General features: G+C 34.4%; 1 protein-coding gene across 3 annotated transcripts in view; it reads left to right on the forward strand.

The window, feature by feature from the left end:
• The window catches only part of smash (smallish), a 124,510-nt gene that overhangs the window by 36,699 nt on the left and 73,998 nt on the right, over window positions 1-13,813 (forward strand). For 2 of the 3 annotated variants that reach the window (XM_072546661.1, XM_072546660.1), the window contains exon 2: window positions 6,336-6,369. The exons of the other annotated variant lie outside the window; for it this stretch is intronic. The gene's annotated coding sequence lies outside the window, so the exon portion shown is untranslated. The remainder of the gene's footprint in view (window positions 1-6,335; window positions 6,370-13,813) is intronic. 3 annotated transcript variants of the gene reach the window in all.

A 13,813-nucleotide genomic window follows, 5' to 3' on the forward strand; every position in this document is an offset into this window, starting at 1 on the left:
ATGTCACTAGCAACCACTTCACTCACTATTTTTGACTTTTCGTTGTTTGCTACATTTTTATATAATATTTATAGCACAGGAACCTGCTTCTTCGTTTCCTTGAGTACCTACATGCGATGGGACCCAAAGTATTACGATGTGTGAGTTTGTTTGCTGTAAAATATCTAATTCAGTTTTCACACGGGAACCAATTGGATGTTTTGGATACTGCTGCTGTATTTTATGAATGGAGCTTAAAGAGTCAGTGATAACTATTGCCCTACTATAGTTGGTCTTCTTTATCATTATTAATGCTTGTAGGATGGCATAAATCTCGGTATTCATCATCTAGCCTCAAGAGTCCACTGCTGAACATAGGCCTCTTCCTCATGTTTCCAACCCCGTCTATCTTGCGCCGCTCTTATCCAGTTTTTATTGAGTCTTCTTAAATCGTCAGTCCATCTTGTAGGTGGTCGACCGACGCTTCTCTTGTCTTCCCTTGGCCTCCATTCCAATAACCTCTTTGTCCATCGCCCATCTGTCATTCTGGCTATGTGTCCTGCACATCTCCATTTTAGTCTGGCTATCTTCTCGATGATGTCAGTCACTCCGGTTCTTCTCCTGATGTCTTCGTTGGTTATTCTGTCTCGCAGAGTTATTCCTAACATGGACCGCTCCATTCTTCTCTGCGTGACTCTCAGTTTGGTAGCTGCTGCTTTTGTTAAGGTAAGTGTTTCTGCTCCGTACGTCAAGACTGGGAGGACGCACTGATCAAATACCTTTCTCTTTAGGTAGGCATGTGGGCAGCTCACTTTTAAAAGTTTCTCTCAGTTTTCCAAATGCTGCCCACCCAAGGCCGATTCTTCTCTTCAGTTCATGAGTCTGGTTATCCCTGCCAATCATAATTTCATGTCCCAGGTATTTATATCTATCTACGAGTTCTATTTCTTTCCCACCAATACTGATGTTCTGGTTGGGTACCAAATTGGTCATGATTTTTGTTTTCGAGATATTTATATTTAAACCTACATTTTCTGTAGCCACAACGAGTTCCTGTACCATCTCTCTTGCCATACCTAGATCTTCAGCTATTATAAGTATATCATCGGCGAAACGTAAGTTGTTTAGATATTCTCCATCTATTTTTATTCCCTTTGTCATCCAATCCAAATTCTTAAAAGCATGTTCTATTCATTTCGTTTAGCTCATTCATTTTGTTTAGCTCAACTGTGTCAAAGGCTTTGTGAAAATCGATAAATATTAGAACTAGAGGTTTATTGTATTCCACTGCTTTCTCTTTTAGGGTTTTTATACTTTGTAGATGGTCATTTGTTCCGTAACTTTTTCGGAATACTGCCTGTTCCCTTGGTTGATAAGTCTTTTTCCATTCTCTTAACTAGTATTCGCGTAAACAACTTATATATATATATATATATATATATATATATATATATATATATATATATATATATATATATGGCTGAGGAGGCTAATTCTCCTGTAATTCTATAAATTTGCTTTGTCTCCTGCTTTGTGTAATAGAATCATAGTAGCGTTGTTCCAGTCTGTTGGAATATTGGCGCTGTGAAGGCAGATATTGAAAAGTTGTTTAATTTTTTCAAGTAATACATCCCCTCCAATTTTTAGTGCTTCTGATACTATTCCATCTTCACCCGGGGTTCGATTATTTTTCATTTTCTTCAGGGCTTCTTTGATTTCTGATTTTGTTATATCGGGCATTAAATCTGATCCTTGGTTTAATACCCCAGTTTTTAGTGTAATTGGAGGTTCCGTGTTGTTATCTTTTTTTCTTGATCTATATAACTCTGTGTAGAACTCTTCGACTATTCTTAATATTTCATCTCTGCTCGTTGTTTCTTCTCCAGTTCTGTTTCTCAGTTTGTTAATTTCTATTTTCCCCTTTTGTACGCTCCTCTTCAAAACTTTCATGTTCTTATTTTGCTCTATTGCCTGTTTTGTTTTTTCTACATTGTAGTTTCTTATGATTGTAGTTTCTTATGAAATCTCGGTATTGAATGGTGATAATTTGAATTTGTGGTGTTGATTAAAATCTATAACGGCCGCTCCTAAGCTGTCTGAAGTTTTGGATGCGTCGGTATATAAGAAGGAATAATCTTTATAATTTGATATTATTGAGAGAAAGTACTGAAGTATATTGGTGTGGTTTGTTTCATCTTTATTGAAAACAGATAGACTGATATTAATGTATGGAAGATGTATTGGCCAGAGTGGAGGTGTTTTAATATTAACTGAGAATAAGATTGATGGTAGTTCAATTGATAACGTATTTAGGTACTGTCGAATCCTTTCATAAAAGAGAATATTTTTACGTTTATCTACAAGGATTTCGGTGAAACGATTAGTTTCAGTGTTATGTATGACAGGATTATTTGAATTTGAGACTATTGTAGCATAATATAGACTAAGATACATTCTTCTTAAATGGTAGCTATCCTCTTAGACATTGGAGAGTTTCTACAGGCGATGTTCGAAAAGCTCCTGTGACTATTCTCAATGCGGTCTAACCATAATCGATTTTTGTTCTGATTAGGATTTGTATATGTTTAATAATGATGTAGAATCTGCTCTTCAATTGTAGCTGTCTATTGTTCTTAATAAATTCAAACCAGTTTGACGATTTCTTTTTACATATTGGACAAAATCATTCCTAAGAACTTTATATCGTATACGCAGTCTAAGGAATTTCCATTAAGATATAGTTTCGGTGTCGGTAGAAAAACAACACGCTCTTCATTTTAGACTCAGAAAACTTTAATCCGTTTGACTCGGACCAGTTCTAAATTATTTAAGCTATGTTGTATATGTTTCTGAACTGAAAGGATATTTTTTCTCTTTGTAGTACCAAGTCGTCGGCGTATAATCTCCCTTTAACAATTTAGGAATTGTTTTTTAGTATGTCGTTAATAGCGATTAAAAATAAAGTTGCACTTATCGTTGAACCATGGAGTTCCATTCTTTTGCAACCTTTTAGATGATATATCGTTATCTAGATCAGGGGTCACCAAATATTCCCTGAGGATCCGCGTTTCGAAAACCTACTACACTTCCGCGGCCCTGACACTCTAAACACACTCTAGACACACTAAACCAGGCAGTGGCGTAACCGGGGGTTGCTAAGTATAAAAATAAAGGTAAAACTCCTTACAAAATTAACTATTAGTGAGAAAAATGACACTTTTTATTTTGTACAATCTGTCTGAAATTTGGAGTGAGGTTAGTGCAACTGATTCTCATTAGGGAGCCGAGATGTTGTACCGATACATCTGTCAACCGAGATCTGTACCGATTTTTAATAAAGTTCATTTTTGAAAAAGCGGCTTCGCACACATAAGTTGAGCCAAACATAGTACACAGTTTCATTGCCAAAGATTTTAGTTCTGGATATTTTTTGTCACACACATTTAATCGACAATTTGTCCCAGGTAAGTGTTTCTGGAACTTGAGTATAAACCTCCTTTAAAACGGAATCTTCCTGAAACTCGATCATTTCCATTTGAAGGGCAGCTGTGTTAATCTTAAAAAACGTCTGCTGCTTCGCTGGTCCATACAGCATACACCATTAGACTTGAGTGAAAAAATGTTGCTTAACAGTTGCACATTTTCAATTTTGTGGAAATCAGCAAATCGTTTTTTAAATTCCAAATCAAGTTCACTAATAAAACGTGAAAACTAGGTAACATCCATATCTTTATTACTGTCACAAACGGATTTAAGGAGAGGAAAATGCAAAAGTTCTGCCTTAATATCCTCCTTTTTGATTTTCTTTCCATCTTCCAGAGTTTAGTCTGGCGCCTCAGTCTTTTTTGAGTTTTCAGTTCTCTACCACGGATATTTTGCTAAAATTTACAACACCCCTATTAAAACAAAAGGAGCTTTCTCATTAACAATCTTACCAATAATCGTAAAATATCAATAACATACATAACACTATATCAAATAGTAATAACCATAGTCTCACCAATACACACACAAGAACTGTATCTCATTGTAGTAATACATTAATAGTTTTTATATAAACATAAATTTATCCAATAAATACTTTTCAAAATTCGAACCTATTTATTATCTATAAAGACAGGCAATCAGCTCTAGTTTAAAAATTGTAAAGGCTGTACTTCAACATATATTGGACATATGCGCCAATATTTACATAGCCGATTTATTGTACACAAAAAAGCGATGTAATATTTTACGTTACTTGTTTAAATACACGTATTTTACCTGCAATTAACACTCAACTCGCTAAACAGCGAGCGGTGACCTTCTCAAAGCAATGTATCTGTTATATATTCATGTCTTGGAGTTCCAACTCTATCAACATCAATAAACTGCTGGAAACACTGTCTAGTAGACGTACGTTTTCTTACAAAAAACTATTACCTGTATAGTTACCTGTAATTTTCAAAAGCACATTGCCCCAGTTCTTATAATTCTTAGTAACAAAGAACATTGTTTTTTACTACTGGTTATAAATGCTTAGTTCTCTTTATAATTTCAATTCCAATTCAGAATGTTTATAACTTGTTCTGTTTTATTTGCAATAAATGGTTGCCTAAAGAGTTATTATTAAATGCTTCAGATCGGTAATATTTGTAATATATATTTATGCAGAATGTGTTACGAATATTTTTTCTTTTATTTGGCTAAATAGCTTTTCAATTGCTAAGATTATGACTTTGGTATACAGCTTGATTTATTTAAGATAACTGAACATTTGGTTTAGAGATTGAGTATTTGGGATTTCGTATAATTCTTAAGTTTTTGTCGTCTATTCCTATTTGTTCAAAAATTCCCATTAATTTTTCGTTTCTAACTTTGTCGAATACTTTCTTAAACTCTATAAAGCACATTTAGAAAGGATTATTGACATCTCTAAACCTCTGAACCATTACTTGTACGCTGAATAGTGCCTCTCGTGTTCCAAGATTATTACGGAAACCAAATTGCGTATCACTTATTGCTCCTTCTATGTATCACCTCTATCATACGGACTAGGCCCATAGTCTTCGGCGTTTCTGCGTTCTGAGTTTCGAGCATCTAATCCTTTAGTCACCTTGTGGCCGCACAGAAAGCCATAAGTCTCTTTAAGGGTAACTCATTTGGCTCGGTTCATAAAGGCCACAGCCAGGAGTCCTGGAACATACGCAGAAGCCGCTCTTTGAGACTACCCCGACCAGGACTGAAGGGCATTCAATCACAGACAAAGTAGATGAGCTCTGTTAGTCAGGGCGTCAGTCCGTTAGTTCCTTTCCACGCCTGTGTGTCCCGGTACTCATACTAAGTTGACCCTATGGTCAGCGCAACATCAGCAAGTGCTGTCTTGCACTAAAAAACCAGTTTAGAACTGACTTTGGGCCCTTCCAAAGCCCTTAGCGCAGCTTGACTGTCAGAGCAGATAGAGATGGTCCTGCCTGAGCAAGCCGTATCTATTATTTCCTGAGCTCGTACCAGGATCGCAAAGATCTCGGCCTGAAAGACTGATGCGTGGGAACCGAGAGTCTGGCCATTGCTCCTTCAATTCTAGCATAAATTCTGAAGTGAATTATCCTAAGAAAGATTTTTAAAACATGTCTCATCAGACTGTCTTATAGTCGGAGCACTTTTTAGCATTTACTTTTTTTGGAAGCATCACAAATAGAGTTAAGCCAGTCTGTTGGTATTTCCCCTGTTTCGTATATTATATTTAAAAGGCTAAGAAGTGATATTTTCCCTTCATTCCCAAGTATTTTAAGTATTTCTGTTGGTAATTCATCTTGTCCTGTAGCTTTTCTATTTTTGGCTATTTTTATTGCGTTTTCTAATTCTTCCATTGTTATTGTGGACCTGTAGTACAATTTTGTATTTCTTTTGCTTTGCGTTTATCGATAAATAGTTCTTTAATGTACTCTTCCCATCTTTCTAGCTTATCGACATCGCAGAAAGACGTATGAGATTTAATTTCAATGCAGGGCACCTGCCATCCGCTGATACGTATTTCGAACTTATTAGGTCTCCTCAAAGCTACTTATGCAGAAGCTGTGGATTGAAAATAAATCTCAAACTTGGGCTTGAAGCTTTGAATTATTGTTTCTTTTTGAGATTTATGTAATTTTTTTTGGAAGAACTTCCGCACTGGAAATGGATATGGTTTAGTCCCAACAAAATATCAAATATTCAATTAAATAGATGAATTCTTTAAGCAGAGACCAAAATATTCTTGAAAAAACTTTTAATTTTTAAAAATTTATGTCAATCATTAATGTTGAAAGTAGCCATTTTAATTCTTTTGTCATTTGTATTTTACTGTGACTAATTTATTTATTTGTTTTTTCTAGCTGCAGTGACTGTTTCGGTCACCTACAAAAGAGGGTAAATATTTCTATAGTTATTAAGGGTTTCCCAAAACTCATAATGTTTTATGTTTTACTGTAAACAGGTTTATATTCTATTGTTAAAGTTTATTGAACATTGTATTCAACACTAAATTTTAAACTTCCGGTGTATTTGCGTTTTTTTATTAACAGTAGACCTGGTTACATAATTCTTCTTTATATATTTTTATTTGTATAGTGTACACATTGGAAAGCACTTATATATTTATGTAAACACATCCGCCTATAAGATATAAGACTTATAAGAAAAAATATCGTGGTATACCCTTGGATATTTGAATAAAAATTTTAAATTATCCCCCCAGTTTTCAGCAAACAGCCATAAGGTGTTAAATTTTTATTGTTTGTACGAAATAGATAGTGGTGTTTGCTAATTTACATTGCAACGTATTACAACGAAAATAATACGATAATTTTTGTTTTTTCTGGTTTATCTACGTAGGAAATTGTTGTAAGTACATGCACGTCGTTAAATATGTTTAACAATTTAAAGTGTTATAAAAATTCCGTTCCTCGTGATTAATCCCTTTCTTTGCCTAAAATATGTTTGTTTTTATGGTGCACTTTCCACCGTTGAATGTTTACTCCAATTATAGCTGATTCGAATCCGTTTTTACATTTTTTGTAAAATATTATAGTTATTCGTGTTTATATGTATCATAGTTCTTTCACTTCAGTATCTATGCATTTTCTGTCTTCAGACCTAAAACTACTGTCTTAAAAACGTAAAATTGTAAGATGTTTAAGTCTACTTGGAATTTTGATTAATAATTTTACCCTTAAAAAAGGTATGTTGAATAATACTTGGTACGAATCTTATAACTAGCGCCCTCTATGAGAGTCAAATATAAAAACAAATTCATGGGATGCATCAGCTTCCAAAACATATTCGTATAAAATTTCCTTACAATGTTGCCAGTAGTTTCGCCAAAGTCGTAAAAAATGTATAAATATTTTTTCTTCAACGCCGTTTATCTTGAAAACAGATGGCGTTATAAAAAATTTTTACTAAGCAAACCTCAATTATTTTTTAGTTTTTTACCTTTCCTAGAGACGGTGTTACTTTTTTTTGAAACACCCGTATAACTACAAAGAGTCAGTTCATTTAATATCAAAATTATAATCAAAACACTTTTTTGTGAAAAACTGATGCTTAGTTTTTGTTCAGCACGTTAGGTTTTCAGGGAAAGAGTGAAACTTTTTTAGTTTATAAAAGTTTATAGAGTTTATAAAAAAAAATGCAGTATAATCTACGTTAGACCATCGTTGGTTTTTTTTAATTAAATCGTTCTCTTTTTCCGTAAAAACTGCGTTTTTGAATTTTTTTTTGTGTGAAGTTTAACGCTCATATTGCATCCCAGTTTTTTATAATTTTTGACCATGTTGGCTACAATTTCTTTGTAGTTTGGAGAGTTGTAGTTTCCAAGCAAACCGTCTATGACTTCTACGAAAGAACTCCATGCTTCAGATTCATCCTGGGTCATTGTATTCTGGAACAATCTGTCTTGTTTTTCAGGTTGAATTTTGAGGTCTTACAAAAATTATTCCTTCTTTAAGTTTAGCTTCAGAAAGTGAAGGCCTTTAAAGCAGTTACTTTGGTTATTTAAAGCATTGGCAAACTGCTTCATTAATCCTAAGTTTATGTGAAGGGGAGGCAAAAGAACTAATTTTGGGTCAAGTAATGCATCACACTGCACATTTTTTTCCCGGTACAAGTCTTTTCTGAGTGGCCATTTTTTCTTAACGTAATGTAAATTTTGTGCTCGACTGTTCGACTCGCATAAAAAAATGGATACTTTGTGAATCCAGACTGATCACTCAAAAGCATGGATATTATTTAGAGGTCTCCGAAATTATCAACAATATTCGCTATACTTTATTTTATTTAGCAACAGCTCAAGATTCGCATACGTTTCTTTGATATGCACGGACTAAGCAAAAGGCATCGAAACATAAGTGTTACAATTCTGCAACAAGACACCCTTTAGACTTCAGTTAATAAATAACCAGCATGATGTGGAATCGTAATTGCCAGCTCCCAGTTTCATGACTTCTTTAGGAATATTATACATCAGTGAACCCTCTTGAGAGAAATATTCCGCGAACTCTTTTTCACGATGCCTATACCACTAAAATAAGGTTCCTGGAGCCAAAAAATTTTTATCTTTCAGTCGCAATCTCTAAGATTTGTGCAGCATCCTTCGATAGACCCAAGTCTCTCACTAAGTCCTTTAGTTCAGCTTGGATAAACTGTTGAGGTTGGTCTATATCAGGATTGAATTCGTCTTCATCGGTTTTCTTAGTTGAACTTTCATCTGAGATTGCTATTGGATGGAATGAAGAAAAGGTGGAGGAATTTCGATTTCTGATCCTCGCGGTAAAGGTCGGTTAGTAGATGGTAAATCAGGTATGTTTATTTTTCGAATTGAAACCCTTGACATCGCAGGAGCAAAGGTAACAGCCGTCTCCTTCGTTTTTTTGGTTCCCTTCATACCGTAGGAATGCCGAAAAGTAAAGAGCTACATATACCTTTTGTCCATTTCCTCAGTAGATTTTTATCTTTCAGTCGCAATCTCTAAGATTTGTGCAGCATCCTTCGATAGACCCAAGTCTCTCACTAAGTCCTTTAGTTCAGCTTGGATAAACTGTTGAGGTTGGTCTATATCAGGATTGAATTCGTCTTCATCGGTTTTCTTAGTTGAACTTTCATCTGAGATTGCTATTGGATGGAATGAAGAAAAGGTGGAGGAATTTCGATTTCTGATCCTCGCGGTAAAGGTCGGTTAGTAGATGGTAAATCAGGTATGTTTATTTTTCGAATTGAAACCCTTGACATCGCAGGAGCAAAGGTAACAGCCGTCTCCTTCGTTTTTTTGGTTCCCTTCATACCGTAGGAATGCCGAAAAGTAAAGAGCTACATATACCTTTTGTCCATTTCCTCAGTAGGTCGACACACTGAAAGCACACTTTGTGTGGATCCTAAGGTTTGCCTTGATCACCTGGCTTTACACTGAAGTAAGCGTAATAAGCTTTCTTGATAAATTCTGTTATGTTTCGTTATTCTTTAACCTTCTTCTTCTTCTTCTTCAAGTGCCCTCTCCGCTACGGAGTTTGGCAATCATCATTGCTATTCGTATCTTTGAAACTGTTGCTCTAAATAATTGGTTAGATGTGCACTGGAACCAGTCTCTTAAATTGCGCAGCCAAGATATACGTCGTCTCCCTACGCTTCGTTTGCCCTGAATCTTTCCTTGGATAATTAGCCATATTCTATATTCTTCAAGCACAAACCTTAAAAAGCTAAGTATATAGGTCTGTTTTTACACTTTCGTAATGACATTACGACGCACTTAACACTCAGAAAACAAAACACAAATCGATGCCACAAACAACTGACACTAACTATTTCGTAAAATACTGAAGATGCATCAATTGACAGTGTTAAAACAAATACTGTATTCGTGGATAGCGTCAATAAGCAGATCGCTTATCCATTACCAGGTCTATTACAAATCAATGGTTTTCAGAATATGGAAGACCAATTGTGATGCGAATAATTTGTCGTAGAATTGGCAGTTTTGGCCTTTTTTCATTTCGGTCACAATGGGTGCTACCTCTTGGCAACACGATTGTCTTGGGACCAGTAATGGAATGGGGTTTTCTTTAGTGATAAATCTCGATTGTGTTTGGGGACGACGTGGTGAAAGCCGAATCCAGCAGTTTTTTTGTCTAGAAACACATGCAACGCTGTTGCGTTTATGGTGTGGGGTGGCATCGCTTATGGTTCAAGGTTACCTCTAATCTTGCACAGTGCAATATATACATAAGCTGACTTGTCAACTAGCGTCATTTAAATGTAAAGCCCACAATTTACTTCAATTACGATTGTTTTGATATGGCTCGATAGAAATTTATTTAGTTTTCCTCACTTCCCTCACCGACTACCGTAATAAGATCAAAGTAGTATATTTAAATTAAAAAATTATTACTCGTATATGCGATTTACAGTTTTAAAGGTTAAATAATCGACTAATAATAATAAATTTTTCTGCACAAAGAACATTTTGCTTGAACGCTAAGTGGTATGTCGTTTGCTATTGTTTACTGTTTAAATCTGCTAAGCCATTGGAAAGTGTAGGTGTAGATTATAAATATATAAAAATCAAGATTTTGAATGACTGAATAGTTGGGTGGGTCTAGTAACTCCATAGAATACACATTCGCTAGACCTTGGCGTTCCTAACATTGAACTTGATTATATTATATCTATAATTACATATTATATATTTATTTTAGCTTTGTTCTATTTGAGTTAAATATTATGTATGCATCGCTTGTTTATGAAAAGCATGTTTAAGATAAGATTGTGTCTAGAAAAAGACGGCACGGAAAATAAAAAAAAGTTTTTGGTAAACAAACATGATTCCTTTCTATTTGAATTTGTACAGTTATTTTTGGAGATTTGCAAATACAGGTTCCAATATTTATTTAAAATACAACCATAGAATACTTCAAATTTTGAATTTTCCTTGTATTTCTGCTATTGTACATTAGTTAAAAATAGTTTTAAAAAACAAAAGATACTCACATAATACCCAAATTAGGTAAATGACAAAAGTGAGAGATGTTAGAGGTCAACTTAAATAAAACTTTAAAGGCAATACAGTGAGTCAGTCAGTAACAATTTTAATAGAATCTTTATTTCAGTTTTATTACAATATTTTAATAATTGTAAACTAAAAATACCATTCTATCACTATAAAATTTTGCAGTCGATGAAATAAGACTAGGCCACATGTAGGTGCAGTATCAATACATTAAATTAAACATGGTACAAAAATTTTAATTAAAAATAACTCGAATAAAATAGAATTTTTATTTCAGTTTTATTACAATATTCTAATAATTGGAAAATAAAAATACTATTCTATAATTTAAAAATTTTTCAATCGATGAAATAAGACTAGGTCACATGGAGGTACAGTATCAATATATGAAATTAAACATGGTACAAAAATTGTAATTAAAAATAACTCTATTAAAAAATTTGCGTTTTGAGAGAAAACTTTATAATCCAATTAAGTTAGTTTTTTTTTTCGACGCAACTGTATAGATGGGTTCGACAGTTGAAATGTGTAGTATGAGATATTACAAAATGTCTCTCATCTAGAGATTCATCAATTTTTTAGTGGAAATAATTTTAAATAAACAATCAAAATGAGCAATGATGATACTGGCCCTTCTATTCTAAAATCAGAAGTGGAGAATGCTATAAAGGGTCTTAAAAATAACAAAAGACCAGGCAACGATAACGTATACGGGGAAGTATTGAAAATGCTGTGCGAAACAAACAGTCAATTTCTAGACTCACTCGTCAGACTCTTTAACAATATTTATAACAGCGGGGAGTTTCCTGAAGACTGGCTAGTCAACTTTTGTTGCCATACCGAAAAAACCAAAAGCAAAGTCTTGTGATCAACATCGGATGATAAGTCTAATTAACCACATTTCGAAGGCATACACCAAGGTTAACAACAGAATAAGCAAAAAATGCGAGGATAACATTGGAGATTCGCAGTTTGGGTTTCGGAATTCTCTTGGGACAAGAGAAGCACTTTTTAGTCTACAGGTACTCATCCAGCGCTGCAGAGATATGAACAAAGACGTGTACATATGCTTTATAGACTACGCAAAAGCATTCGATAACGTAAAGCACGAAAAGAAGTTCTCCATAAGATCGGAGTCGACTACAGAGACATTCGAACAATAGCGAGTCTCTATTGGGGTCAAACAGCTAAAGTGAAAGTAGGATCTACATTGACCAATAAAATTGAGATCAAGAAAGGGGTACGACAGGGCTGTATCTTGTCTCCTATTCTCTTTAATATATACTCAGAAGAAGTATTTAAGACAGCGCTGGAGGAAAGCACAGAAGGCATAAAGATAAATGGAGAAATAATTAATAACATAAGGTATGCTGATGACACTGTGATTCTAGCAAGTAGCATGGAGGAACTGAGTTGTCTAATGAGTAAGATACAAAAAACAAGTGCACAATACGGACTCAGACTAAATATCACAAAAACCAAATGGATGTTAGTAAGCAAAACCCAACAACCACCACAGCAACTGATATTAGACAATGAAAGAATTGAACACGTGGATTCGTACATCTACTTAGGAACAACAGTTAACTCAAATTGGGATCAAGCGAAGGAAATACGTATAAGAGTAGAAAAGGCAAGAGCATCGTTCACTAGCATGAAGCAAATTTTAACCTCTAAAAGCCTCACCCTACCTCTCAAAATTCGACTTCTGAAATGTTATGTATTCCCGGTTTTGTTATATGGAATGGAGGCGTGGACAATGACCGCAACATTGATGAAAAAAGTAGAGGCCTTCGAAATGTGGGCTTACCGACGTATATTACGTATATCCTGGACTGAGCACGTGACCAACGAAGAGGTACTACGCCGGATAGGTAAAGAGAGAGAGGTAGGAATAAGTATAAAGAAAAGAAAGTTGGAATACTTGGGTCACGTTATGAGACATAATAAATATAGAGTACTACAACTGATCGTTCAAGGGAAAATAGACAGCAGAAGGGGTCCAGGGAGGAGAAGACATTCGTGGCTCCAAAACTTTCGGCAATGGTTCGGATTGTCATCTGCTGAACTATTCAGATCTGCCGTAAACAAAGTCAGAATAGCCATGTTGATTGCCAACGTTCGGAACGGACAAGGCACATGAAGAAGAAGAAGAATCAAAATGACAAACTCATTATTTTGTTCATAACTTAAAAACTTGTCTATTTAGAGACTTGATGTCCACAGACAACTTTTTCAAATAAAAAAATACACAAAATGAGATAGGCTAAATTAAAATCAGATAATAAACAAAAAATTTATTGCAAAATAAACAACAAAATTGCTGTTTTTGAATATTGTGAATAACTTTTTTATTGTTTATTAAAATTTGTTTAAATGTACCTGAGCTTGAGGATTTTATCGTGTTTGAATTGTGTGCAAAAGATAGGCTAGATCGGTCGAATAGTTTTTACGAAATTTAATTTGTATATAAGATTTTTTGAAAAAAAGGCCAATTTCTAAGCTAAAAGCTCTAAAAAATGTTCTAGGACTCCCAGGAGCCCAGATTACAGATAGCCCCCTTTTTTTAATCACTGTTCAAACACAAATCACAAAATTACATCTATATATTATACAAAATGATTTAATAATAAATAGCACTTTTTAAGCTTATAACCATTTACAGTAGCCAAGATAGCCTCTTTTTTAAATCACTGTGGTTAATTAACGATATTAGGGGCTGAAATTAACCAATCTTTTATAAGAAAAGTCAAAGTTTTTAAACAAAACTTGTAGCAGTCAAAATTGAGTAAAAGGAGAGAGTGTGTAGCCGCG

This window comes from Diabrotica undecimpunctata, chromosome 10 (assembly GCF_040954645.1).
Source record: "Diabrotica undecimpunctata isolate CICGRU chromosome 10, icDiaUnde3, whole genome shotgun sequence".
Classification (NCBI taxonomy): domain Eukaryota; kingdom Metazoa; phylum Arthropoda; class Insecta; order Coleoptera; family Chrysomelidae; genus Diabrotica; species Diabrotica undecimpunctata.